Genomic DNA, 24,404 nt, shown 5'->3' on the forward strand with positions numbered 1-24,404 from the left:
ATGTTGAAAACCAGGTATTGCCCAGTCCTAGTCACAAGTTTCACTGAATGAATCATACTGAAAATGCTTCATGGTAAACTGTGGTAAGAATTTAGTTTTAAGGAATGATGGAGAACATTATACAATGCAGTTGGACAAGAATAACTATGGAACCCATGAAGGGATGGAGGAAAATCTAGGGATTCAGAGAAACCTATGTGTATATGATTATGATTTACATGTGAATGCAAATGTTAAATGTAAAACCGAATAAAAATATTTTTTTTAAAGTGGGGGGGGGTGGAGAAGCAAATGCTTTACGGTAGCCAAGCTTGTGTGTTATCGGTGTATGAATAACTAAAGCCCGGTCTGACAGGGACATAGTTTGGTAAAAAGGCATTTTTGGCCTCCGACAACCATTCTGAAGGGCATTTTCTCACAGAGATAAAGGATTTCATCACAGAAAATCACAGGTCAACTGAGCACAGTTCACATGGACTGGGAAGGGCGCACAGAACCACAGGTTGTGCATGGTTCACATAGGGAGGGGGTACCCTGCAGGCGACGATTCAATTCCCTGGGGGTGCCAAGCAGAAGATTTGCCACCATATCACGACTTTATCACCATCCACTCAGCCTTCCGCCTTCCCTCCTCATCCCAGCTGGTTAGAAGATTTATAGGCACCATAAATTGACTTTATTAAATTGACAGAGTAAGGCCTTTGACACTGTTTCACATGACTTACTCCAATACAAATAAAAAGGAAACGTGGGGTGGATTTTGCCACCGCAAGACTGGTGCGCCACTACTTGGGAACTATCCTAAAAGAGATGTTCAGTTTCTCTCTACCTACCTAAAGGTAAAGGGACCCCTGACCATTAGGTCCAGTCGTGGCCGACTCTGGGGTTGCGGCGCTCATCTCGCTTTATTGGCCGAGGGAGCTGGCGTACAGCTTCCGGGTCATGTGGCCAGCATGATTAAGCCGCTTCTGGCCAACCAGAACAGCGCACGGAAATGCCGTTTACCTTCCCGCCAGAGCGGTACCTATTTATCTACTTGCACTTTGACGTGCTTTCGAACTGCTAGGTTGGCAGGAGCAGGGACCGAGCAATGGGAGCTCACCCCGTCACGGGGATTCAAACCACTGACCTTCTGATCGGCAAGTCCTAGGCTCTGTGGTTTAACCCACAGCCCCACCCGCGTCCCTCTCTACCTACTACCATGGTGTAAAAAATGAGGGATCGTGTCGTTCTCTTCTGCTGCCTCTGGTCCTCTTTGTCTCTTGAGATGGACGGGTGCCAACAACAACTCCGATCTGCAAGGCATTGTGTGGGTTACCCCTGTTTTAAACAACATTTACCTGGCTTGGGCAGTGGCAGCAGTGAGAAGAGGGAAGCAGGAAAACATTCTCTCTCCCTCTCCCCATCTCTCTGGCACACTGGTAGCACACAAAGCCTTATTGTGAAATTTGAAGCAAATTTTGGATAAACACATCCAACAAATTTGAAAAGGAAGCCAAACAAAAGCCGAGTAAGTCTGAAATAAGGTCAGGGTGTGTGTGCTTGTGTATGCATGTAGCCATTGGGGTCTGATGAAAACAAAACTCAGAGCAAACTCTGGAGATTGTTTCTCAGATGAACGTGCTGAAGAGTTCCAAGGGAGGTCATGGCAGTCTTGATAAGAGTAACATTTCTCAGAAGGGCTTTGCATGTTCCTGGTTAGATAAAGTGTCGTTCCTGACAACTGCTGGAGCAACTCTCATTGCTTCATGTTACAGCAATAACCTAGAAAAGCTATTCAAGGAAAGGCTATACCCAGCTTTCCCTCAGTAATAATGTACAGACCTGACCACAGCTTTCCCTTTTAGAAAGTACAGAAGTTTGGCTTTCCCTCGTGCTTCTGAACAAGAGAGCTCAAAATAGTTCCACTGGAAAGGTAGATGATTTTTTTTTATATACATAAACACACACACACAAAAACAGATGGATTGTTTTAGACCATTTTACTTACCCGCTTCACTCTGATTCAGTTTTCCCATAACATTTCAGTCATTTCTGGTGGCAAGTGGCCTCTAATTTTGGCTTATTCAGTGGAAATTAGCAGTAATAACATAATGGACACACTGGTATGTGCCCTCAGGAGCCCTTCTGAAGGCAAATTTAATTGTTAAGTGAAAATAGATTGATAGTCTCAGCTCCTCCTAAAAATACGTATAAGAGCTGTGGCGAGTTGCTCAAGCCATTCTTACTGCCTCGCTGCAGTATATGACACAAGCAATAAAATAACTTTATTTCAGGAATTAGGCATGGTTTTTGAAGATGGCAGTTTGGCCATTTGGCCATTCCACCTGTAGCAGCTGGTGAGGTTGGCAGGATGGGGGGGTCGGTTGTGTTCTTGGCTTCCCAGCCCAGAAGGCAACCCAGAGGGAGAGCAGACGGTCCAAGAATCAGCGTGTTTTCACATGAGTAGAATGTGTCCTTCTATTTAAAATACATCTCTGGGTTATTTGTGGAGCCTGCCTGGTGTTTTTATGTGAGTACAATGTGTGCTTTTATTTAAAATTCATCTCTGGGTTACAGTGGTGCCCCGCAAGATGAACGCCTCACGAGACAGAAAACCCACTAGACGAAAGGGTTTTCCGTTTTGGAGGCGCTTCGCAAAACGAATTTCCCTATGGGCTTGCTTCGCAAGACAAAAATGTCTTGCGAGTTCCTGCGGGGTTTTTTCCCCTTCCCCCCCCTTTTCCTAAGCCCTAAGCCGCTTATCAGCTGATCCGCTAAAAGCTGCTAAACCGCTAATAGCGCTAATCCGCTAAGCTGTCAATGGGCTTGCTTCGCAAGACGAAAAAACCGCTATACGAAGAGCCTCACAGAACGGATTAATTTCATCTTGCGAGGCACCACTGTATTTGTGGGGCACAGGAATTCATTCATATTTTTCCCCCAAGATCTAGTCCGGCCCTCCATATGGTCTGAGGGATGGTGGACTGGTCCCTGGGCTAAAAAGGGCCAGGAGAAATGTTTGTAATTGTTGTCAGCCACCCCTGAAAATCCCCCAAATGCCCCCTTTTTCCGACTGTGATTGGACTGCAAAATTGAGAAGGAGGGATTTTGGCCCAGCACCAAACATATCCTAAATCAATAAAGTGTTCAAACCACAGAATATCCTCATGGGACTCTCTGTGCCTGGAGAGAGAAGGATTGTAGCCTTGGGTATATATATATATATATACACATATATTTGGCAATACCTGCAATGACTCTGCTTGTGAATCTTGCCAAGGAAAAAAGAGAGCATCACCGGAGATATATTGAGGATGTCAACATGCAGTGATCTTGTTTTTGCTGATCTCCTTTAGCTGCATGGGCACAAAGCAAGTGCCAGAAGGTGGCAGTGCCAGGGGCTTGCTAGCGTCCCCAGACTGAAAATGGAAATCAGAGAGCAGCGTGACATAATTCTTCGTGTGCACATCTCTACTCTCCTAGGTTAAGGGGGCTTAACGTTTAAGAGGTTTCCTGCTGGAAGACCCCCATAGCCCTAGAACCATTAACCCATGGATGCCCAGCATTTGTGATTCTTGTGATTCACGGTCGTTCCATTTACAGTGAACTCCTATGAAGTTTCTCCCCTCTTGCCCACCTCCCCCAGAAGGTTGGAGGAGACTGGAACATGGAAAAATAGCATGTCAGGAAGAAGGTTTCCAGCCTAACCTTGAGTGGAGGAGTCAACATCACACATGCTTCCTGTATTAAATTAATTTCCACATATAATAATAGAATTATAGAGTTGGAAGATACCCTGAGGATCATATAGTCCAACTCTTTCAATGTAGGAATATGCAGCTGTCCCATACGGGGATCGAACCTGCAACCTTGGCATTATCAGCACCACGCTCCAACCAGCTCATATTTATGTAGGTTCTCCTGTGCAGGTTCTCCCATTTTGCTTCCTTCCTCTGGGAAACTTTGGGAAACCCTACACACAGAAAACTCGCATGTCAGGAAACATAACCTTGACATTGGCCCATGAAGGACCAACATCAAACATGATTCCTCTATTTATTTAAATTCTAGTTTAAAGGTAAAGGACCCAGATGACTCTGGGGTTGCAGCGCTCATCTCGCTTTACACACCGAGGGAGCTGGCGTTTGTCCACAGACAGTTTTTCCGGATCATGTGGCCAGCATGACTAAGCTGCTTCTGGTGAACCAGAGCAGTGCATGGAAACACGATTTACCTTCCCGCTGCAGCGGTACCTATTTATCTACTTGCACTGGTGTGCTTTCGAACTGCTAGGTTGTCAGGAGCTGGGACTGAGCAACAGGAGCTCACTCCGTCGTGAGGATTCGAACTGCCAACCTTCCGATCGGCAAGCCCAAGAGGCTCAGTGGTTTAGACCACAGCGCCACCCGCGTCCCTAACAAAATTCTAGTTAGAGTTCTCTTTTAAGCAGGTTCTCTCTTTTCACTCCCCTCCCCCAGGAGATTTTGAGGAACCCCACACATGGAAGAAAGGTTCTACCCTTGACATTCACCATAGGAGCCAACTCCTACGGGCCGAGGTCCCTTTGGCCCCTCCATAAAATATTTGAGGGGGCTCCCCCCCCCAGTTCATGAGTATTCATCAAATGGCGAGTGAACACCGTATCTTGTGATTGATTATGTGGGGCAGGGCTTACCTGGCCCCCCGCCCCTCAATATTTTATACAAGTTGGCATCCCTGACATTCACCCGTGGAGAATCAGCATCAAACATGCTTCCTGCGTTTAATTAAATTCCATTTAGAATGATCTCCTGTGCAAAGTCTCTCCCCCCCCCCCCCAAGAAACTTTGGGAGCCAGAAACATCCTTGCCAGGCATGCTCACCTCTATCTACAAATGGGAAAGGCGCAGAAGCAGCTGAGCAGACCTCACGTCAGCCTATGGGAATCAATGAACAATTAATTACTATCATCAAGTGGTACTCTACTCCGGGAAGACAGCGCACTTATATTTATCAATTACTAATTAGTAGCTCTTGCCCAGCTGACAGTTGTCTGTCAGCCAGGAGAAAAGCCGCAGTGTGTGGCTCTCCAAAGTGGTCGGTTCTTAGCGGTAATTAGTGGAGCTCTACTATGGCTCTGGGTCTTGTTTTGTTTTGAAATCCTTTCCTAACAAGGCTGGGACTTCCAAAGGGGTCCTCAGGCATCTCGGTGCCATTCTCCTGATTAATTTCAGGGTGTGTTTGTGCATGCGCTGGGCCTTCAACATCTGCTTTCCTTTGCAAGTCCTTCCCTGAATCTTAGAAATCCTTCCCAGAACCTTCATTGTGGGGGATGAAACACATGCATAGTTTTTCAGATTAATTTGGCTCGGATATAGGGATGCACAGACCTGCCAATTTCAGCTTCTCTTTCCCCCAGTGTTCAGTTCAGTTCTCCCCATTTCTGTAGCGATTGCCAATGTGTTTGTTTTGAGACATCCTCGTGAAAATCTGTCGGCGTTTGAGTGCAAATTTCTTCTAACTAACACATAGTTGCATGCGGTTTGGAATGACAGACCCATCCCTGAAAGCAATTTTCTCTGATATAATGCTTTTTGTGTAAGTTATTTTCACTAAGCGCTCAGCTAGACTGGTAAAGAAAAAGCGATTTATATGCATTGTATGTACGGTGCAACATTGTGCCACCAGATGGCAATGTGGAGTTCTGCTTTTCTCTACCGGTTTTCCCTGTTTAAATTTACAACGCTTTGAACTGAAATGCTTCTTTGATGTGTCTAGATGAGGCCTAAGATGTGTGTTTTCCCGCAATATGTGCATATTGTTTGGTGGGAGGACTGCATTGGAGAAGTGCGAATTTTGAAGGATACCTGTGTTCTGGTTCTCGAGAAGTACAAATTAAATCATATGTCAGTGGTTGGCCCTGTCTCCCTCCCTATTTCTCTCCAGTAGACCTGGAGATGGTCGAGTAGGTTTCCTCAAGGAGTATGGTGGCAGAAAAGAGCATGTTTCTACAGGGCATTGTATGAGTAATGGCAGCTGCCTGATACTCATTGATGCATCAGGCTAATAAAATAATAATAATAATAATAATAATAATAATAATAATAATAATAATAATAATTTATTTAAACCCTGCCCATCTGGCTGGGTTGCCCCCTAGAGGTGTGAGCAGTGTGGAGGCTGCCACTGTGATTGAGAGCAGTGCTTTTACCTTACAGGATTGTGCTGAGAAAATGTATCTGAAGATTCTTCATCACTTTAAGCCAATGGTGGGAAACCTCAGGTCTGGGGGCCACATGCAGCTCCCCCCAGGCCACTCTGTCTGGCCCTTGAGACTCTTCCCAGACCACCCACTCACTAGCCCAACTTTGAACCCTTCTTGAGAGTTTTTGCCTGGCTGCAATGTCTCCTTGAACTCAACGCTTCCTGCTGGTCTGCATGACAAATATAAAGAGGTTTGTGTGTGTGCAGAAACTAGCCTAGGGTACAGGTAAAAATTACATTTGTTGCTCCAATCATTTCCCCCTCTAGCTTCCCACACCCCTCTTCTCCTAAGCACAAATAGAAATGAATATTGTCATTATTCTTAACTTACATGAAATGTAATAGTGGCCTGCTGATAGTTTACTGTCAAGGGATGACTAAAAGCTTATTGCTTCTTCAGTAGCTTTTTGTATAGCTTAACCCAGGGGTGGGGAACCTGTAGCCCTCTAGAAATTGCTGGACTACAACTCCCATCATTCCTGAACATTGATCAGACTGATGGGAGTTGTAGTCCAGCAACATCTGGAAAGCTACTGGCTCCCCTGCTTTCAACATAGACATGATGAATGTGAAGGAACTCATCAGAAATAATGCGTGCCAAACTCCATCAGCTTTGTAACCACAAGCAGAAGATACTTAATTTCAAAACTCAACAAGTCAGCCGCTGGAGTTTAGAACCTCAGAAATCTCATCAAATCCTGAAGCCCACGGAGAAAATTCTTCCTGAGATCATGGTTGCATAGCGATTCCCTCCCCCCCCCCCAGTTTAAACAACAGTTTAAATATTAGACTTTCCCAGGAAGGGAAATATCTCTTCTCACCTGACATTGCTAAAACCCCTGGCTCCTTGCTGAGTAGATTATTAATGGCAGGGACCATTTAATCTCTCCTGGGTAAGGCATCCAAAAGAGTCACACTGTTGATCCAGACGCAAGTCAACATGTTATCGCTGCCGTGACGTTATCACTGCCCCTAACAGTAAGCGGGTTGGGGGTGGGGGTGGGCAGGAGGAGGTAAGTAACCTAGTTCCTTCACATTGTAATGTGTGCATCCCAAGTTGCCGTTTGCAATTAACTTGCTCAAACAAAACTCATATAAATCAATCATGCCTGGGCTAATAAATAAATCTTTGATCAGTGACTATCTGGTAAATGTGTAGACATGGGTCAGTACCTCAGATTTACAGCACTTCCTTGCTGGGCAGAAGGATTAAAACAAAGACTAATGTCAGAGGCTGGGTTGTCATGTCTTCTTATTTAAAACTTGTGCAGCAATGCCATTGTCGGGGCCCCTGTATCATTTTATTTGCAGTCATGTAGCTGTCCCTCCAAGTTGGGGGCTTTCAGTTATTTACTTTTCATTATTTTTTTAAGATAATATTTATTGAAATTTTACAAAATCAAAAATACAAAAATGCATAATAAAATCAAAAATACAAAAATGCATAATAAAACAAGAAACAGGAGAAACTCTCAAACAAAAATAAAAGATACAAAAAACAAGAAAAGTAGAAAAATAGAAAATAGAAAATTAAAACAACTCCATTTTTGATAATTTTGAGCTCATTAACTTGTTTCTTTGACTTCTTCACACCTCCCCTTTTTGTATTCCCATTAAAATCAGCAAATCCTTATCCTCTTTCATTTATCTTAACTCTAAATCTTAACATATTGTAACCCTATAATTTCACCAAATTTTTAATTCATTTTTGCATACTCTTTTTACCTTTTATTGCTAGTACCACTTATTTTCAGTCTAACATCATTTTAACATTCATTAATTTTACAGTGTTTCTGCAAATAGTCTTTAAATTACTTTTCAGTCTCCCCCCTCAATGCTTACAACAACAACAACAACAACAACAACAACAACAACAACAACAACAACAACAACATATATTTGAAAGATTAACAAGAGTAAGCAATGGAAGCAGCTATAAATTCTTGGAATGTGGCACACATTTTTTCCTAGATTCAAATCAGAGGCACATTTTGGTCTTCAGTTTTGTTTGTTTCAAAGCATATATTTTCTCAATCAGATTCCAAACTTTTGGGCATGCATCGTCATTATGATGAGAAAGGTAGGTAAAATTCCCCTACTCAGATTGGCCTAGGTATGTGCTTTTGGAGCAAAGGTGATGCTTCTGGGATCTCCCTGCTATGTGGGTTTTGCACCAGAGAATTCTACTGTGCCTCACATAGGAAGGGACCTTATCTGTGGCCCATAAGAGAAACTCAAGGACTGCCCCGTCAACCTTAGCCTGACCTCAGCCAGCTCCCACCTGCCTGTCTAACTTAGCTGGGAACTGCATTCCAAAATTCAAAGAAATTGAATTTTGCACAAACAAAAAAGGATAACAATCTTTCATTCTGCATGTTAGGTACAGATCAAGTCAGCTCATGTTGGAATTCATGGGGATCACCTCCCTTAAAGGTAAAGGGACCCCTGACCATTAGATTCAGTCGTGGCCGACTCTGGGGTTGCGGCACTCATCTCGCTTTATTGGCCAAGGGAGCTGGTGTACAGCTTCCAAGTCATGTGGCCAGCATGACTAAGCCGCTTCTGGCGAACCAGAGCAGCGCACGGAAACACCGTTTACCTTCCCACCAAAGCGGTACTTATTTATCTACTTGCACTTTGACGTCCTTTCGAACTGCTAGGTTGGCAGGAGCAGGGACCAAGCAACGGGAGCTCACCCCGTCGCGGGGATTCAAACCGCCGACCTTCTGATTGGCAAGTCCTAGGCTCTGTGGTTTAACCCACAGCGCCACCCGCGTCCCTTAAGCATTCCTAAATCAGAGTTGGGGTGTGTGTGTGTGAAGGCTTCAAAACAGCACCAGAGCCTTGGCTTCGGAAATGGAACTTCCACGTAAGAACCGAGCTGAGGTTGGGAAGGAAAGTTCTGACACAGGGATGTACAGATTCAGAACACATCGGCAAATGAAATCCATGATAAAAGAAGAGAATGTGTTTGGCAGTTTCCAGCTAACTTGCCACTTGACCAGGCAGCTGGGGTGTGCTGGGGGGGGTGGCCTTTTGCAGATAAAATCTGGTTATATAGAGCTGATTCTCATCAATATACCCTTTAGAAGACAGAGTCCTCTCCCATCTAAAAGCCTGCCTCAACATTTGAGTGCTCACAATTAATCCAGACAGTTCCATGCTCTTGTTTTAATGGCATACAGACGCTTAGTCATTTCCTCTGTCTTGTTTTCGCTTGATGCTCCAGGGAGTAATTACCCTGATATTTTGTCCCTTACCTTGGCATCGTTAGACATTTCTGCTAATTCCAGAGTTGCATTTCTTAATCTAACTACTACTAATTCCAGGAATCTAACCCTGCACTTTAATGGGCCTTTGCCATCAGAGACTCTCCAAACACTTTGCAGTTTTCATGATATGCCAGGCACATCATGGCACAACAACAGAGCATGCTTCTCTCAGGGGAGGATATTTAGGCCTGTAAGCAGTAAAGGGGTGAGGGAGATAAAACAAACATCTGCCCAGAATTTCTGACCAAATGTTTGCTATATCCTTTCGGTTCAGAAATCGTAGGTAAAAGAAGGGGGACTGCAGCAAAATGTTGCAGTGCAGAGTGCTCCTTCTCAGTGTCTCAGTCAGGTTTTTTTTAAAAAAGCACAATTCCATTCCATCAACTAAGCATGCTCAGATCTCACTGGGTAATTTGTTGAGGTTCACACTTTTTTTTTTTAAAAAAAGAAAAGTTTGTATCCCTGACCTTGAGGTTCCCATGAGTCTTCAGATGGTTCTTTCCTGTGCACTGGGTCTGTGTGCAGTTTTATTTACAGAAGCTTTCACAACCTGAACATCAGATACAAAGGGAATGAAAAGACTCTGTCTTTCATATTTCCCTTTTAATTCCATATTACAGTAACACACCAGACCCAAGGTAGCCTCAGAAAATAAGCAGGTTTGCAATTAGCTCCTCCCTGCCCTTGCTCAGTTAGAACTGGGCCACAAAGATTAGTCAACTCTCAGAGCCAAGTATGGACGGTTCTGTGACCCTGATATAATTGGCATTCCAAGCACCACCCACTCATTTTCAGGAAAAGAATTTAGTTCATTGTCTTTACCCTGAATAAACATTACCATTGGCATATCTTAAAGTTTCCAAGCATTGTGATGTGCACAGGTGCATTCTTTTATCTTACAGGGAAACAGTTAATGTGCAAGAAAAAAAAATGTGTGCAAAGTGCAAACATTGTGATGTGCAAGAAAAACATTGTGTGCAAAGTCACCTTTAGACCCATACTTGGGCCAGAGCTCAAAATGCAAGGGCCATCTTAGAAGATAAATCTGAGAAGTGACAAATTCTGGTCTCATGGGTTCTGAATGTGAGATGAAGCAATCCATTTCTCCCATCCTTTCATGCAACTGTATGTTAAAGAGTAGATTGACAAGCCTTAATCGGGTAGCTGATGCAGTGGCAAAGAACTGAGAAGTACGAGGTTCAAATCTTGCTCCATCCATGAATTTACATAGCCATTATCTCTCAACCTCCAACTTAGGCTGCATAAATGTCACATATTTAAAGCACATGACTTCCCCCCAAAGAATCTTGGGAGCTGTAGTTTGCTGAGAGTGCTGGGAATTGCAGATCTGTGGAGGGTAACCTAAAGTCCCCAGGATTCTTTTGAGAAAGTCCTGAGCTTTATAGATGTGCTATAAATGTACAGGGCATGCACAGGCTTAAGGACCTGGGCCAGCACTGTTGACTTCAGCACCTTGGACAGCTGCCAGGGTCATGAGCCCCAGCAAGACCCACCTTGGTGGTGGATAGTACAAACCACCATTTAAAATGTACCAACATACAATTGTTGCCAGAAGGGGAGGGGGAATTTCTTCAGGACTCTCCCTGAGTTACTCCCCACACCCCTGCTGGGCCTTTTTTTTTTTTTTTGCCTGGGTGGGGTGTATCCTTGAACTCTGTAGCTCTCAGTTGCCACTACGGAGCACAGAGAGGGGGGTGTCCATGGGTGTGAAACTAGCCTGCAGTAGAAATGCAAAATGTGCATTCATTGCTCTGATCACTTTTCCTTCTGACACCATCCAGAGCTGCCATGTGGTCTGGGGAAGGTTACCCAAGGGAATTCTCTGCTCTGGGGCATTCTGGGAAATTAAATTAGCAGCCCTGACCAGCTCTGATCAGAAGAGGAGAACTGCTTTGCAAAACTATCCAAGGAGCCTACTGTGGAGCCCTGGGCTGAAGACTTGCTGTTTTTGTTGGGTTCAATTGCATCTTGTTATTCCAGTTGTCAGTGTCCTTGGGACCAGTGGGATATTCAAACAAGCCTGCAAGCCAAGACCCAGCCTTGTGTACAAATAGGGAGCCAACCCCTAATATACCTTGAGTAACTTTCCCCAGCCTTGACTCCTCAGCTAGTGTTGGACTACAAATCCCCAACCAGCACAACCAGTGACCAAGGGTGATTGTATTTCTAATCAAGCATCATCTGAAGACCTCAGGGTGGGGAAGGCTGCCCTAGAGAAAGTGGAAAAGTACCAAGAAGCTGAGGCCTGGACTACAGCAGGGATTGCCCATTTGAAAAGCAGCCAAGCTCCTAGTCCTCATGCCAGGACTGGCCAGTACAGGGGTTTCGCACTGCCTTCCAGGGGTAGAGGCTAATTTTGCACACCCTGTTCACTTCCATTGGTGCTGGAGGAGACTCTTGAGAGTCCCATAGACTGCAAGAAGATCAAACCTTTCCATTCTTAAGGAAATCAGTCCTGAGTGCTCACTGGAAGGACAGATCCTGAAGCTGAGGCTCCAGTACTTTGGCCACCTCATGGAAAAGACCCTGATGTTGGGAAAGATGGAGGGCACAAGGAGAAGGGGACGGCAGAGGACGAGATGGTTGGATAGTGTTCTCGAAGCTACCAGCATGAGTTTGACCAAACTGCGAGAGGCAATGGAAGACAGGAGTGCCTGGCGTGTTCTGGTCCATGGGGTCACGAAGAGTCGGACATGACTAAATGACTAAACAACAACATTCACTTCCATGTTTAGAGAGAACCCTGAGGTTCATGTACACACACTCCTAGACAACTCATCAAGCTACTTCTGAGCCTCTAACGAGGAGTTCCTGCATTTCCTGGAGGTGAACGGAATACTGATCTGCCTTGCCAGACTGTTGTGAAGATTACTCCAGAATGAGCTCTACCAATGTAGTTATAATCATCAACACAAAATGTGCATCCCTCCATCTCTCAAGAGGTATAGCCTTACTGCTGAAAGATAGAAAATAGACATCAACTAAATGTTACTATCCATTGCAGAGGCTTCTAGCTCCCTCAAAGGCTGTTTGATCATGCTTAAATCATTCCGATGTGGAATATGAATGACCGAGCCAAAGGAACAACGCCCCCCCCACTTTCTCTCCTGCTCAAGCGTGACAACAAATCAAGTCAAATGGATTCATTTCCCCCCCTTTAAAAGAAACACATGCTCAAACACAAATTAAATGTCCGCATTCCCTTAGGTTTCATTAATACTTTTATTAGTCTTATCTGACTCATTCCTATTCGGCCCTCCGCTTTGTCACCAAAACCCTGTGGGATGGTAAACACATCTTTGTACTTTATCTTTTAACCTCCGAGTAACCTTTGTCCTTGGACTCCTAGCAACTTTCAGGACCTAAAAGCATTACAAATGGGGAAAGTACTTATAATGATTAATCTTGTTGGCTGGAGTCATTATGAATAGATGCTCCCTCAGAACTACAGGGAAGGGGGCTGGGCCCCTGACATCACCACGGACTTGCACCTAAGCGTTTCTTGTTAGCGGGCTGTCCTCAGGCGGCAGGGGGCTGGTGGTCTCTGAAGATGGCTGCCAACCATGTTCTACTCAGGGCAGTCCCTTGGGAATGAATAACAAAACCACAGAATTATAGAGATGGAAAAGATGTTGAGGGCTATCTAGCCCAACCCTATGCAAATGGATTTAAGCTAGTCATGTCCAGGGAATGCAATGGGTCTACTCTGACTAACATTGGAGGAGGAGGAGGAGGAGGAAGAAAATAGGATAATAATATACACTGGTACCTCGGGTTAAGTACTTAATTTGTTCCAGAGGTCCGTTCTTAACCTGAAACTGTTCTTAACCTGAAGCACCACTTTAGCTAATGGGGCCTCCTGCTGGCGCTGCACCACCAGAGCACAACTTCTGTTCTCATCCTGAAGCAAAGTTATTAACCAGAGATACTGTTTCTGAGTTAGCGGAGTCTGTAACCTGAAGCGTATGTAACCTGAAGTGTAGGTAACCTGAGGTACAACTGTATTAAGGATGGAATAACAAATAAAGTGAATAAAGCAAGTGTAACAAAAAAAATAGGGACGTGGGTGGTGCTGTGGGTTAAACCACTGAGCCTAGGGCTTGCCGATCAGAAGGTCAGCGGTTCAAATCCCCGCGACGGGGTGAGCTCCCGTTGCTCAGTCCCTGCTCCTGCCAACTTAGCAGTTTGAAAGCAAGTAGATAAACAGGTACCACTCCAGCAGGAAGGTAAATGGTGTTTCCGTGCGCTGCTCTGGTTTGCCAGAAGCGGCTTAGTCTTGCTGGCCACATGACCCGGAAGCTGTACGCTGACTCCCTCGGCCAATAAAGCGAGATGAGCGCCGCAACCCCAGAGTCGGCCACGACTGGACCTAATGGTCAGGGGTCCCTTTACCTTTTAACAAAAATAATAGGAGGTAAAGAAGATCGCACATGGGTTGGATGGAAGTACTGGGCTGTGGGGGAGGGAGGTGAAGGTGTTAACTGAAATTGTTAAAGATTGGTATAAGATTTAAGAAATTTAAATTTTTATAAAGATTCTATAAGGAAAGCAGAAAGCAGCAAGAAATATCAAGTAAAAGTATCGGAAAGGAGATCAGTGTAAATGAAAACATGAGACTTATGGTTTTGTTACATATGATTTTATTTTGGAGTTGTCTGCTGTAAAGAATGTATATTATGTGAATAAAATAATAAAGGATTTGACAAATTTTTTTTTTAAAAAAAGAAAGAATAAGATATACAGAGGAAGGAATTATTTACAGAGGAAGGTGTCAGGGAACTGCCATCGGAAAGGCAGGAGGTGGAGGGTCTCTCAGAAGTCAGGAGAGACTCAGCAGCGGAGGAAGGCACCAGCAGGGGGAGAGAGAGAGAAACGAAGGAATGGCTCAGGAAGTCTTCCAGCGATAACAGCGGAGAAGTCTCAGGTCCTCCCATAGGTAAACCCACTCCTCGCCGGAAACTGTCGCGCCGAGAATCCAGACGACGCGTGTCAGAGCTGCCTCCAGGTCCCAGCTCACAGAGGACCAACGCTAGGCTGTAGTTATGTACAAAAGTCTTTATTGAGATTCAGTTTCCATTTTAAAGCCGCAGCGTGCAGCTCTACATCTCGACCTTAGATCGGCGAAGTCCCGTCTGAGTCTCCTCCCCTTCCACACCAGTTTAAGACCCTCGCCTTGCTCCACCTCTTCCTAAGTTCCTTTCTCCTCTGGGCCCTCCTGCCCGCTAGGGTCTCATCTTTCCTGGACTCCTCTGACGCTGACCCTGACGATTCTTGCCCCTCCTTCCGGCGGGCTTTAGGACCTGGTTCCCTATCCGGGCTACCTTCTGTGCCGCTCGCCTGTACCTTTGAACTTGGCGCGCGCGCCCAGCCTGCAACTTTCCTCTTGACCGTTAACTCGCTCTCCGATGGAGGCGTGGCCAACCCTGATTCATCTTCTCTCGCTGGTGGTGCATATGTGGGCTCTGACACCTGGAACTCCTCCCCCCCACTGCGCTCTGGTGGGGAAGCTGTTCCTGATTTCCAACTGCTGCTCTGGGAGTCCCCGCTGGCCCCTTGCTTCTGGGGTGTCCCCCTTGGCTCGCCCCTTGCCCTGCCCATCGGCGCCCCCTTCTGTGAATCTTCCGATTCGCTGGAGAGGCTCATGGAATCTCTCGAACTGCTGTCATATTCTCCTACGCTGCCCTCGGATTGCTCCCCCTCGCTCTCCATCTCTTCTCCTCCCTGCGCTCCCGCTGAGTCCCTGACAACGCGTTTCCGTCAAGGAGCTTTTATGCTGGAGTAGATTCCGTAAACGCCCACTGTCGGATTCTGCCAGCGATTGAGGGAGCCACGCTTAAGGGCTCCGCTAAAGACAGAGTCTTGCTAAGCTGAGCAAACTCTGAGGGACTAAGCTTTTACGCACAAGCAGCTCATCATCCCATCACAGCAATCCGACAGTCTCTGAAAGCCGCTTGTGCAAGGAGAGGCATCATGAGCAACCCAGCCGGAGCCGGAGACGCAGGAGGAGCTGGAGCTGGTCCAAGCCTGGAAGAAAGGTACAGGATGTTGGAGGTCCAGCTAGCGCTGCAAATGGCTAGGCTCGAGGAGAGGAGGGCTCAGGATGCAGAAAAGGGGAAAGCCACCCCACTCATGAGGAAGGTGCCAGGATTGGTGCAGAAGTTTGGGGGGGATCCCAGGAACTATCAAGCCTTTAGAACAGAGATGCAATATGCCCTCAATCTGCAGTTTGATGACTTTCCTGATGAGGAATCGAGGGTAGCGTTTGTGATTGGCCATCTCGAAGGGGGGGGGAGGACTGGGTGAGACCCCTGATGGCAGCTAATAATGACGCCCTAAAGGACTCGAGGAAGTTTTTTCGCGCCATGGATCTGATGTTTTCCAGCAAGATTGAACAGGGAGTGGTGCGCAGACAGTTAATGGGGTGTAAACAGGGGAGCCGATCTGTACGTGAGTACTGGACTGAGTTCACCATGTTGATCCATAAATTGGGATGGCAATTGTCGGCGGAACCCATAAAAATGCTCTTCGAAGAAGGGCTATCTTCGGCGGTGAAGGACTAACTTTCCCGGGCGCCCAGGGTGGAGTCTATGGACCAGCTGACTAAATCAGCACTGGCCATAGGAGCACGCCAGGAGGCGAGAGCTTTGGAGAGGCGGGAAGGGAAGAGGGAACGTTGGAGGGATTTCCGCATTCCAGAGATTCCTGAGCAGCATTCCCCGCCAGTAGAGCCGATGGAAATTGGAACAGCGCGTGCGCGCGCAGTTTCAAACCCTAGTGAAGGGCGGAAGAAGGAGGGAAAGAGCGCCAAGAAATGTTTTCTCTGCCAACAGCCAGGTCACTTTGCCAGAGTCTGCCCACAAAGAAAGGAATGGCAAGGGATGGCGGGAGCTGTTGGGGGGGAGGAGGAGGGAGTTAAGGAGCAAGTAAAAGCCAACGCCTGGCTGCCACCATCGGGGCACAGCAGCCAGGCCAAAGAGCAGTGAATGTGCCCACGCCGGAACCACCAAGACCAGCGCTTGTAATAGAGGTGTCGCTAGAGCTGCCAAACGGACACCCACTAAAGATAAAGGCGCTATTGGACTCAGGCAGCTCCTGTAATTTTATGAGTAAGGAGTTTGCAGCCGAACACCAGATACAGACTATCCCTTTAAGTAACCCTTTGCAGGTGACCACGATTGATGGGAGGGCGCTGTTGGGAGGGGAAGTTAACCAGCAGACTGTCCCAATGATAATGAGGGTGGCAAGACACACAGAACTGATAGCGTTTAATGTGGCCACCTTGGGAGGAGCGCCCATTATTTTGGGAATGAGCTGGCTAGCGCTGCATGATCCGCTAGTGGGATGGCACCAGCGGGTAGTTTCCTTTGGGTCAGCGCATTGCCTGGCACACTGCAAGGAAGGGGAAGCCCAAGTAAGAACCCAGGCTACGCTAGCAGGGATGGAAATAACAGATAAAGGGAAGGTACCACGACAATACGCCGACCTGGTTAACGTCTTCAGCGAAAGAGAAGCAGATAAACTGCCCCCGCACAGACCCTTTGACTGTCAAATTAACTTACTCCCAGGAGCACAATTGCCAGTGGGCAAGCTGTATGCAATGTCAGACAGTGAGATGCAGGAGTTAAGGGAGTTCATTGACAAGAATCTCAAGCGAGGTTTCATCAGAGAGTCACGAGCGGTGGGGGGCAGCCCAGTGTTCTTTGTGGACAAAAAAAATACTAATAAACCCAGATTGGTCATGGACTTCCGGGCCCTAAATGCAGTGTCAGAACCAGTGACTTTCCCCATGCCCAGAATCGATGACATTTTGACCCGGGTGAGGAAAGGGAAAAATTTTACCAAGCTGGACCTAAGGGGGGCGTATAACCTGATACGTATGAGAAAGGAAGATGAGTGGAAAACCACTATGTTCACCCCCTTGGGAGCCTTTGAGTACCTCGTTATGCCCTTCGGTCTACAGGCAGGCTCGGCCTGTTTTCATGATTCGTTCATGATTCACGTCCTGGGACCATTGCTCTACAAGAACTGTGTAGCGTTCTTAGATGACGTCCTGGTGTACTCAGAGAATGAGGAGCAGCATGTGCGAGACGTAAGAGAGGTACTGAGCAGACTGCAAGAAAACCAGCTGTGGGTGAAGCTGGAGAAATGTCAGTTTCATACCAGAGAGGTGGAATTCCTGGGGTACCGGTTGTCAGACACGGGATTGGCCATGGATCCTAGCAAGGTTCAAGCGGTACTGGAATGGAAGACACCGAAAACTAAGAAGGACGTGCAAAGGTTCCTGGGCTTCGGAAACTTCTATCGGAAGTTCATCAAGAACTTTGCCCACTTAACGGCGCCCATCACTGATTGTCTCAGCAGCAAGAAGAAATTTGTCTGGACGGAAGAGGCGCAGCGAGCGTTCGAAAGGTTAAAGAAGGCGTTTGCGTCGGAAGAACAACTTTTGCACGTGGATCTACAGCAACCAATGAGAGTGGAGACTGACGCCTCAGACCGAGCGGTGGGGGCCATGCTTCTACAGCCGGGAAAAGATACGTCGGAATGGAGACCGTGTGCCTTCTTCTCGCGGAAGTTGAACAAATCTGAGAGGAACTACACCGTATACGACCGAGAACTGCTCGCCATTCATGAAGTGTTTCGGAGATGGCGACACTTGCTGATTGGGGCGCAGCACAAGGTCCAAGTGCGGACTGACCACAAAAATCTGGAATACTGGAGAACTGCCCGAGTACTGAACCAGAGACAAGTGAGATGGGTCCAGGAGTTCTCCAAATTTCATTTTGAAATTCGTTACGTACCAGGACCGGAGAACGTCAGGGCGGACGCTCTCTCTCGAAAACCTGAGTATTTAGAGGGGGAGGGAGCGCCTGAGGAAAGGCATATCATCCCCGAGGACCACTGGGTGTGTGGGGCGGCATTGGTGGGGCAAAGAGAACTGGTAGAGGGTACCGAGAACGATGAATACGCCCAAGAGAAACTCAGAGAACTCAGGGGGACAGGGGAGAACACAGGGGGGTTTGAGGAAAAGAACGGGGCATTGTACTACAAAGGGGCACTGTACATACCCGATGGGGAACTGAGTGGCAGAGTGCTTAAGCAGTTACACGACAGCCCCACAGCGGGGCACTTCGGGCAGCACAAAACCATGTGGTTGGTTACCAGGGAGTTTTGGTGGCCCAAGGTGAGGGAAGACGTATGGGAATATGTTAGGGGGTGCGACAGGTGCCAGCGAGCGAAAGGGGAGAGGCTGGCACCAGTGGGGCTATTGGAACCCTTACCCACACCGGAAAGGCCATGGGAGGCAGTATCCATAGATTTTATGACGGATCTGCCCAAATCCAAAGGGAAAACAGCTGTCATGGTGGTGGTGGACCTATTAACTAAGATGTGCCATTTTATAGCCTGTTCACACGCGGTCACAGCGGAAGAAACCGCCAAGTTGTTTGTAAAGCATATTTTCAGGTTGCATGGTGTCCCCTTGAGGGTGGTCTCCGACAGAGGGAAACAATTTACTTCCAGGTTCTGGAGGAAGCTCATGAGCTTACTGCACGTAGAAGTCAATTTTTCAACTGCCCGGCACCCAGAAACAAATGGGCAGGCGGAAAGGGCAAACAGGATTTTACAACAATACCTGAGGTGTTATGTAAATGACAGAGAAAATGATTGGGTAGATAAGTTGGCCCTGGCAGAATTTGCCTACAACAACGCGGAGAATGTGTCCACAGGGATAAGTCCCTTCCTGGCCAATTATGGGTGTCATCCCAGGGCATTTCCAGGAGAAGGAGGGGAGAGATGGAGTGTCCCGGCTGCGGAACACTTTGTTGAAGAGATGGAAGCGATCCACTGGCAACTCCAACTTAACTTAGAGAGGGCCAAGGAAGAATACAAGAAGCAAGCAGACAGAAGCAGAAGGGAAGGTGAAACCATAAGGGTGGGGGACAGGGTGTGGCTATCCACCCAAGGACTGCCGTTCAAGGGAGGGTGTAAGAAATTGAGACCCAAACGGCTGGGACCCTTTGAGGTCATACAACAGGTCAACCCGGTAGCATTCAAACTCAGATTTCCCAACCACATGAAACTGCACCCAGTATTTCACAGGTCTCTACTGTCGCCATACCGAGAGGGGCGAGAGTGGGGGGAACGTGAGAGGGGGGTTACTCAAACACCGGTCATAGAAGAAAGGGAACGCAACATGCATGTGGCAGAAATCATTGATTCCAGGTGGAAAGGGAATCAGGTGGAGTATTTGGTAGAATGGGAAGGGGAAGCGGAGTCGGAAAACACATGGGTGCCGGCAGAGGAGGTCAAGGACGAGGTTTTAATAGAAACGTTTCATCAACGGTTTCCAAGGAAACCTCAGCCCGTGGGACGGTTCAGGAGGGAACACTTCGGCACCACCGATGAGGAAGAGGAGTTTGAAGGGTTCCCAGAATCAGGGCTGGAAGAGGGAATAGACTCCGACGAGGAAGAGGACACAGGGAGAAGAGACGGGAGGCAGTGGAGAGAAGTGTTTGAGTCCTCTGATGATGAGGAGTGTTCTTTCCGGGGTTTTCCATCCTCACCGCCAGCAGGGGAAGGGGCGGGAGGGGGTGAAGGGGGTCCTGGAGGGGAGGTGGATGTCAGGGAACTGCCATCGGAAAGGCAGTAGGTGGAGGGTCTCTCAGAAGTCAGGAGAGACTCAGCAGCGGAGGAAGGCACCAGCAGGGGGAGAGAGAGAGAAACGAAGGAATGGCTCAGGGAGTCTTCCAGCGATAACAGCGGGGAAGTCTCAGGTCCTCCCATAGGTACACCCACTCCTCGCCGGAAACTGTCGCGCCAAGAATCCAGACGACGCGTTTCCGTCAAGGAGCTTTTATGCTGGAGTAGATTCCGTAAACGCCCACTGTCGGAATCTGCCAGCGATTGAGGGAGCCACGCTTAAGGGCTCCGCTAAAGACAGAGTCTTGCTAAGCTGAGCAAACTCTGAGGGACTAAGCTTTTACGCACAAGCAGCTCATCATCCCATCACAGAAGGATTGCTATTTTTAACCACCATTCATCCAAAAAGATCCCAGGGTGGTTTACACATCTGTCCAGTTAAGTAGTTGAGTACAGTTACGCAGTGACAGCCACTAGGATGCTGGTAGTCCAGAGGTGGGATGACAACAAGGTCCCTACCAGAGTAGAATGGCAGAACAAATTGCTGGACTCTGTAGAAATGGCAAAAATGACCGTGGAAATCAGGAAGATCAAAACTTCAATAAAGATTGGGAGAAATTTATATTATATTTGAAAGACCACTGTCAACACTTGAACTCTTTAGCTGGTTTGAAATAACTCTTGCAAGGTAACAAAGACTTTGGCGTATGATATGCAGTAGAAAAGGGCAAACAAAGAACCCATGGAAGGAAGTCAAAAGATTTGGAAGAATCTTGTTCATTTGTTGTTGTTTTTTATCTATGATTGTGAATGTAAACATTAATTTGTAAAATCCAATAAAATTATATATATATATATATATATATATATATATATATATATATATATATACACACACCTCCCCAGTTAAAACAGCAAAACACACAACCAAGCATTAAAACATAAGCTAAAAAATCAAGTAAAAATTCCTGCTAGTAAAGTATTGGATTTGTACCGCTGGCTTTCTTCCGAAGATCTCAGGGGAGCAGCACAACGTATTTCCGCAATACCTCCCCCCCCCCATGGTACATAACCACCATTATATATTCACAACATCCCTGACAGGTAGATTAGGCCAAGTGAGACTGACAGCACAAAGCCTCATAGTGAACCTCCTGGTGAAGTGGGAATTGGAACCCAGGGCTCCTCATTTCAATTTCGGCACACTGCCTGTAACATGTGCCTGATCTCAGATATTAAGGTTGTTCTCATATATAATGTTACCGGAAAAATCCGAGGGCTCCCTTGGACAAAAAGTAAAGACACCAACCAGAGTAAATTGGAGCAAATCAGCAGCCTGTAGGCTTGGCCTTTATTGACTGTTGCAACAGGGTGCTCCCCTCACTTGCAGGTGAGAGGAAAGACACAGAAAAATGGTGTGCCAGACCTTATAAAAACTTTTGAAATTCCCCTCCTCTAGGTCAAGCCCACCCCCAGAAACATCATGCATACATTACAGAAAGGAGGGGTTGAGGGAGGAGTTGTGGTGGTAACCTGAGTGTCCTGTCACCTGGCTGGTTCCCTTCTCTCCTCCTCCCCATGAGTCATTTTCTGAAGACAAAAGGTAGTTGCAGTTTCCTGCCCCCTGAGGGAAGATCTGATCGTTGTCCTTTGTTCCAGTCCATGCTGAATCCATTCCCATATGCAAGTTCTTTGTGATCGTGATTGTCTTCTGTCTAGGACCATCAGGGTTGGCATAGCAACTGGGCAGGGCTTCTGTGGATGTGCTGGGATGGTGAAGGGATTATGGTGCCCTGTATCAAACCTTCCCCATTTCGTAGTCCTTCATTCATGGAGTAAAATAAAAGTAAGGTAAAGGTAAAGATAAAGGTACCCCTGCCCGTACGGGCCAGTCTTGACAGACTCTGGGGTTGTGCGCCCATCTCACTTAAGAGGCCAGGGGCCAGCGCTGTCCGGAGACACTTCCGGGTCACGTGGCCAGCGTGACATCGCTGCTCTGGCGAGCCAGAGCCGCACACGGAAACGCCGTTTACCTTCCCGCTGGTAAGCGGTCCCTATTTATCTACTTGCACCCGGAGGTGCTTTCGAACTGCTAGGTTGGCAGGCGCTGGGACCGAGCAGCGGGAGCGCACCCCGCCGCAGGGATTCGAACCGCCGACCTTTCGATCGGCAAGTCCTAGGCGCTGAGGCTTTAACCCACAGCGCCACCTGCGTCCCCGAAAATAAAAGTAGAACAGTGCAAATCCGATGCATGATTGATTTTCTATGAATTTATAACAGAAGCATAGCGTATGTAGTGTGTGAGTGTGAGTGTGTGTGAAGTTTGTACAAACTGAATGATGGGGGGGTTTCCTGCTACAATAATTTGGTGGTGGTGCAGTTTCCTTCCAAATTAATATGAGAATGCATTTGGGTATTATTTGGGAGAGGGAAACATGATACAGAATCACAGAATTGTAGGGTAGGAGAGGAGGAGGAGGAAGAAGAAGAAGAAGAAGAAGAAGAAGAAGAAGAAGAAGAAGAAGAAGAAGAAGAGGAAGAGGAAGAAGAAGAAGAAGGGGAGGAGGAGGAGGAGTTTGGATTTGATATCCCACTTTATCACTACCTGAAGGAGTCTCAAAACGGCTAACAATCTCCTTTCCCTTCCTCCCTCATAACAAACACTTTGTGAGGTGAGTGAGGCTGAGAGACTTCAGAGAAGTGTGACTAGCCCAAGGTCACCCAGCAGCTGCATGTGGAGGAGCGGGGAAGCGAACCTGGTTCACTAGATTACGAGTCCACCACTCTTAGCCACTACACCACACTGGTCATCTAGTCCAACTCCCTTGCAATGCAGAAATCACAGCTTTGCAGTATGTATGTACTCTCCATAAATTATTTGAGGCATGCACATTTTATGTTTGAGGGCAACAACTGGAGTACAGCATTTCAGATAAGAGGAGCTCTTGAAATTTCATTTGCAAAACACCCTAGAGAATATTGTGGGGCTGGGGCTGGGTGGGAGAGAAGCCCTATTACATATTACTGTCGTCTCCAGGCCGGGATGAAAATTCCACACCGATATTGCCTGCCCTGGAGATTCCCCTCTAGACAACCTATTTAGGAGTCTCTGTTTGTTTGCCTTTCTCTCTCTCCTTTCTTTTCTGCAACAACAGGATCGCTTTGAAGCCTGCAGCTGCACCTGACCACCAAATGCTCAGCAGACCAGCAAGACAGGCCTTCGAGAATCCCTAAATAGTTATGGATCTTGTCCTGAACGGTGGAAAACCACACATTAAAAATTGAAGCTTCGAGTCCTTGCAAACAGCAGCGAACGATGTGGCAAACCTAGCTCCAGACTGTACCACATCCTTTAGGTTGCAGACTGGAGCTAATGGGGTGGAATGCTCACCGGTCCCTGCTTATAGAAAGCCAGCAGGCAGTGTGTGTGTGTGTGTGTGTGTGTGTGTGTGTGTAAAGGCTATGCTAAAATCCTTTGCCCTGATAAGTTTGCTTTTGCATGCATGCAGAATATATTTATTTTTGCATGGAAGAGCATCAAGTGAAACTCTTTGAAGATTGCACACACCATTTGAGAATGTGAGTGAAGGACATTGTTGCAGCACCTACTTTGCAATGGAAAATGGTTTCCAGGATGAATCCTGAAACCAGAAGTGGGGAACATTTTTCATTCTGAGGGCCACATTCTCTTATGAGCAGCCTTCCAATGCCAATGCTGAGTGAGGCAAAATAGAGTGGAGCTCTTTGCACTGGGGCTAGTTTCTACATACAAACACTATTCTTTCTCCACTACCTAGCCAGGAAAGAACATTCTGATGTTGGAAGAAGGACCAGTGTGGGGTGTGGCCTCAGAAGAGTGGGCGTGGCCTGGGGAGAGTCCTGAGGACCAGGCAGAGGGGCATAAATAGCCACACTCCATACCCTCCAACATTTCTCCTATGAAAATAGGAACATCCTATTCAACAACACAACAATAATAATATTATTATTTATACCTCGCCCATCTGACTGGGTTGCTCCAGCCACTCTGGGCGGCTTCGAACACATATAAAAACATAGTAAAACATTCAACAATAAAAAAAATCCCTATACAGTGGTACCTCAGGTTACAGACGCTTTAGGTTACAGATGCTTCATGTTACAGACTCCGCTAACCCAGAAATAGTACACACACACACACACACACACACACACACACACAGTATATGTATTGGGTTACATACGCTTCAGGTTACATACGCTTCAGGT

General features: G+C 46.9%; 1 long non-coding RNA gene across 1 annotated transcript; it reads left to right on the forward strand.

The window, feature by feature from the left end:
- Window positions 1-527: 527 nt before the first annotated feature.
- Window positions 528-23,449, forward strand: LOC307226394. The gene is made up of 3 exons (XR_013843362.1): window positions 528-644; window positions 1,848-1,915; window positions 23,312-23,449. It is a non-coding gene; the product is annotated as an uncharacterized lncRNA (long non-coding RNA).
- The last annotated feature ends 955 nt before the right edge of the window (window positions 23,450-24,404 follow it).

The sequence above is a fragment of the Podarcis cretensis genome (assembly GCF_951804945.1).
Source record: "Podarcis cretensis genome assembly, chromosome: 11".
Taxonomy (NCBI): domain Eukaryota; kingdom Metazoa; phylum Chordata; class Lepidosauria; order Squamata; family Lacertidae; genus Podarcis; species Podarcis cretensis.